This window comes from Garra rufa, chromosome 24 (assembly GCF_049309525.1).
Source record: "Garra rufa chromosome 24, GarRuf1.0, whole genome shotgun sequence".
NCBI lineage: Eukaryota > Metazoa > Chordata > Actinopteri > Cypriniformes > Cyprinidae > Garra > Garra rufa.
The window spans coordinates 32,698,433-32,704,523 of record NC_133384.1 but is presented as its reverse complement, the minus strand read 5'-3'; positions in this window follow the sequence as shown (position 1 = coordinate 32,704,523).

Sequence of the window (6,091 nt, the reverse complement as noted above, 5' to 3'; positions counted from 1 at the left end):
ATTACGTTTCCAGCTGAAAATGTTTCAGCAGGTCATTAGAAAGATGGACTTCTTCCCTTTGATATTACGATATATCTGTTTGCATTCAACTGATATTAACATTTCTTTGTGTATACTTTTAGGATATTATTTAATCTGGTTATTGATCGGAATGGACCTGTTGTGAAATTGCCATGAAGTGCACCATGTTCTTAAGCCTCTGTTGATGCGTTTTCTCAAATGTGACCCTGAACCACAAAACCAGTCATAAGGGTTTTGAAAAAGCTGAATGAATAAGCTTTCCATTGATGTATGGTTTGTTAGGATAGGACAATATTTGGAAAATCTGGAATATATCTGGAGGTGTGCAAAAAATCCAAATATTGAGAAAATCACCTTTAAAGTTCTTAGCAATGCACATTACTAATCTGAAATTAAGTTTTGATATATTTATGGTAGGAAATTTATAAAATATCTTTATGAAATATGATCTTAAGGGGAGCCACTGCAGGCAAAAAAAAAAAGTTTTTTCATGCACTTGTCAAGTTTAAGATTTTGGGCTTTTTGGTGTTTCATAGTGGGTTTTTTTTTCAGACTAGTGGAAAGAAAACATCCAAAAGACACTGTTAAGTGTTTCTTTTGTAGCACTTTATCTATTTGTGTCAATAGATTTCAATTACAATACATATTTTTAAAGGCCGTTTTGTCAAAATGAGATTTTTCTTCTACACTGAGCCATAAATCTCCACATCAGTAGCACTTACACACACCAAACTTTACATTTTAATTCCGGTCTATGTCCTGAAGGTTTTTACAGAGGGATTTGTTCATATATAATTTGCTTGATTTAATACATTTTATTCCCCAAAATTTTAAAAATCTATCGTTTTCTGCCTGTCCTAAGTATTTTCTAAATTATGGAGTGACAAAATGAGATACCCAAAATTCCTTCTGTAAAAACATTTGACTCTAATATGCATTATTTAATTAAATATACCCTAATATGCATACATTTCTAGTACAAAAATCGAAACACTGGATGAAGTCAGTTTCAAAATTGTTTAATTTTTTTGACATATTAGGTATGTCATTTCGTCACGACATAATATAGAAAAAACGGAAAGAACAGACAGGAAAGACTCTTTTTTTACCATTTCTTGGGGAATAAAATGTATAAAATCAAGCAAATTATATATGAACAAATCTCTCTGTAAAACCTTCAGGATATAGACAGGAATAAAAATATAAAGTTTGGTGTGTGTAAGTGCTACTGAAGTGGAGATTTATGGCTCAGTGTAGAAGAAAAAACTCATTTTGAGAAAACAGCCTTTAAAAATATGTATTGTAATTGAAATCTATTGACACAAATAGATAAAGTGCTATAAAAGAAACAGTTAACAGTGTTTTTTGGATGTTTTCTTTCCACTAGTCTGAAAAAGCACTTTATGAAAAACCAAAAAGCCCAAAATCTCAAACTTGATAGGTGCATGAAAGTGTCTCCCCTTCACATCCTAATGATTTTTGGCATAAAAGAAAAATTTATCATTTTGACTTAAGGCTGGTTTTGTGGTCCAGGGTCGCAAATAGTTAACCAGAATCAAACCAGCCATCTTAAATATATATTTACACAAAAACAAGTCTTTTGAATGTCTGTTAGAGATCCAATATTGGCAATGCGGTCCAGAATGTTTTTAATTCGCATTAATTGAACATCAGTTTTTAAATTTAAAAAAAAAAAAAAAAAAAGCTCAGTGCTGTAAAATGGCGCCCCGTCTGACTGCCTAGAGAGACATTGGAGAATGTGGGTGTTATTTTCATATTCCTATTTTGATACTTTAGTAAAGGTTGAATCATGTAAGATGAACTGGAATTGTATGACGTGACTGTATGATGCACATTTGAAATTTCTCAAGGGAACGACGTATTTGGTAATAATGAAGTGATTGACTTTATTTTTTTTATTTTCATTGTCTCGCAAATATCTTAGATACATATATTAGTGCATAAACTTTGGTCATTTTGCAAAGTCAAAACATGTCATCGTGTTAACCTGATAAAGTCAACATGAAATAAAAACAGACCCTATTTACTTTACAACAAGGTCCTATTAGTTAACTTTAGTAATGCATTACCTAAAATTAATTACAATAAGCAATTTATACATACATATATATATATATAATGTTGAAATTAACATTTAGTAAGCGTATTAAATTTGTATTACTTCTGAACTAATGGAACCTTATTGTAAAATGTTATCATTCAAATTAATTTTCTTTTGCATTATCCATCAACGAACATTATTGCAAAGAAAAAAAAAATTACCTATATTTATAAAGAGTATGTGGGCTATTACACTGCAGTTCATAAGTGTTTTTTGAATAAGTTTCCCATTTGTTATATCATCAAAAATACAGATTTTTTTTTTAAATTGCTCCAATTTTTTTATATACATTAAAATGTAATTTATTCCTGTGATCAAAACTGAATTTTCAGCATCATTACTCCAGTCTTGAGTGTCAAATGATCCTTCAGAAATTGATTTATTATCAATGTTGAAAACAGTTCTGCTGCTTAATAAAGTAATATTTTTTGCAATCTTTGATACATTTTAAAGGATTCTTTGATGAATAAAAAGTAAAAAGAGCAGTGTTTATTAAAAATAGACATCTTTTGTAACAATATAAACTAAAGTTAAAAAATTTGGGGTCGGTTTTATTCTTTCTTTCTTTTTTTGAAAGAAATTAATACTTTCATTAACTAAGGATTTGTTAAATTGATAAAAGTAATAATAATAATTAATAATTGAATAAATGCTGTTCTTTTTAACGTTTTATTTATAAAAGAATCAGTCACAGTTTCCAAAAAAATATTAAGCAGCAAATATAGATAATAATGATAAATCAGTATATTAGAATGATTTCTGAAGGATCATGTGACACTAAAGACTAATGTAATGATGCTGAAAATCTAGCTTTGTATCACAGGAATAGAATATATATTACATATATTTAAATAGAAAAACTAATAGTTTAAATCGTAATAATATTTCACAATATTGCAGTTTTTTTCTGCCTTTTTGACCAAATAAATGCAGCCTTGATGAGCCTAAGAGATGTAAAAACATTGAAAATCTTACTCATCCTAAACCTTTGAACTGCAGTGTAGTTCAGATCATCAGGTAGTTTAGACCATTTTTTAGGTAACTGCTGTGCTTATATATATATATATATATATATATATATATATATATATATATATATATATACATATACATACATAGTAGGCTGTGTACATTGCCGCTCAAAAGTTTGGGATCAGTAAAGAAGTCTTTAAAGAATACTCTTATGCTCACCAAGGCTGCATTTATTTGATAAAAAATACAGAAAAAAACTGAAATTTTGCAAAATGTTATTTCAATATAAAATAATGGTTTTTATTTTAATGTACTTTAAAATATAATTTATTCCTGTGATGCAAAGCTACATTTTCATCAGCTGTTACTCCAGTCTTAAGTGTCACATGATCCTTCAGAAATCATTCTGATATCCTGATTTATTATTATTATTATCAAAGTTGGAAACAGTTGTGCTGCCAAATTTTTTTGGAACCTGTGATTCTTGTTGTCAGGATTCTCTGATGAATAACAAGTTCAAAAGAACAGTGCTTATTCAAAATATAAATCTTTTATAACAGTGTAAATCTATGCTATCACTTTTTATTAATTTAACACATCCTTGGTGAATAAAAGTATTAATTTCTTTCAATAAAAGAAGAAAACTTACTGACCGCAAACTTTTGAACAGTAGTGTATACTGTTAGAAAACCTTTCTAATTTAAATAAAAAAATGCTGTTCTTTTTAACCTTTTATTGATCAAAGAATCCTAATATATATATATATATATATATATATATATATATATATACATACACCTTATATATACCTTATATATTATTATATATATACCTTATATATTAAGCAGCACAATTGTTTTCAACATTGATAATAAATCAGCATATCAAAATGATTTCTGAAGGATCATGTGACTCTGAAGTCTGGAGTAATGATGCTGAAAATTCAGCTTTGCATCACAGGAATAAATTACATTTCACATAGAAAACAGCTATTTTAAATTGAAATAATATTTCACAATATTACAGTTTATTATGTATTTTTGATTTTAAAAATGCAGCTTTGTTGAGCATAAGAAACGTCTTTAAAAATCTTACTGACTCTCAACTTTTGAGCGGCAGTGTAAATGGTTTCATGTTGACTTTAAAATTTCTCCAAACTGTACATATTTAAGGCTGCTGTCATGATGCTGTCATTTAACGCATGCTAGTGTCATGAACTGACATGTAGAAATAATATCTGTTATCTACATTATGGCCAAAGCTTGAAATTCAGCTATTCAACTTAAGACATTTCCTCATGCCTCATTGTACTAAAAAATACATTAGCTCCCTTAACCACCACCTTGATTCAACTTTAAAGGTTTTTTCCCTTATTTTGTAATATTCTCCAAAATATTAACCATTTATTGCCCACCATGCTGCCACCCCAAAGTTAAGACCCTACGGATGGAAGAATAAATGTGGTTTTATTGAGAAGCACTTTTGCGCCATTAAATCAGTCTTATTTTTCTGTCATAACCCCAATGTTGAGCGTTTAGTCTATGCAAAAAGAGAGATTTGTGATTTACCCCAGGCTGGGATATATTTGGATAAAGACGGAAGTAGAAAAGCAGAGGCTGAAAAGCACTTTTATTTTTAGCAAATTATGGTTTGTTTTAATAAGGATGTATAGTTAATAAAGATTTTATAATGTGACCTGAGAGTTTTTATTGTTGTCCGAGATGACATGCGTGGTGATATTGTTTCTCATTTTTAAAGCTAATGCATTTGACTGATGTTTAATGCACACTTTCTACACCCATTAAACTATTGTGCAATAGAAAAAGCAACTTGCATAAAATAGTACATTTTAATTAAGCCCTGAGCCTAAAAGGGGCGCTTTTTGTGGCTTTTAGTCCATGTCTGTGTGATACCGTACTTCGAAAAAAAAGATCAAATTCATTTTAGCACATGTAAATTTAGAGTCTTCCTCTTTTAGAAAAAAAAGCTTATTATTATTATTATTATTATTATTATTATCATTAGCTTATTTTTTTTAATTTCTTTACAAATTGTGGTTTATGTGGCATAACAAAGGCTTTTTAAAATAAATGTGTCCAACCCTAATTCATTAAAACACATCTCATGGAGTCATTTTAGTTTTGGAAGCCCATTTCTGCCACTAAATAAAAAAAGAATACATAAAAAAAGAGGTCATTTTTATTTATTTCTCGGAGTTGTGAGATATAAACCTGCACTTCTGAGAAATAAAGTCACAATTGCGAATTATAAAGTCAGAATTTTGAGATATGCACAATTCTGTGAACATAGTCTCTTTTTTCCCCTCAGAACTGGACTTTGTAACACGCAATTGTTTATATCTCACAATTGCGAGAAAAAAAAAGTCAGAATTGAGAGATACAAACTCAAAATTGTGAGAAAAAAAAGTCAGAATTGTGAGATATAAAAAGTCGCAATTACCTTTTTTATTTTTTATTCAGTGACGGAAACAGGCTTCTATATTTTAGAAATAAAAATAAAGTTTAAAAAAATTAATAAAAAAATGAAATTAAAATGAAAAATAAAATAAAAATAAAGTTAAAAATTATAGAATAAAATAAGTTTAAATAAAAATTTAAATAAAAGTAAAAAAATTATAAAATACAAATAAAGTAAAATTAAAATGATAAAAGGAAAAAAATTATAAAATATTTTTTTTATAAAAAATCAAACAAACACACACATATGTATAAATATAAACACAAACATATATTTACACACATTATATATATATGTGTGTGTGTATATAAATGTTTGTGTGTGTATGTGTGTGTGTGTGTATATATATATATATATATATATATATACACACACACACATTTTTTACGTTTTTGTGGCACTGAAACTCATTTGACAACACCACCAACCAGACGTTGGCTATAAATATATTTAATGAAAAGATGGTTGAGAAACAAAGCATCAAATTACAGTCAGTGA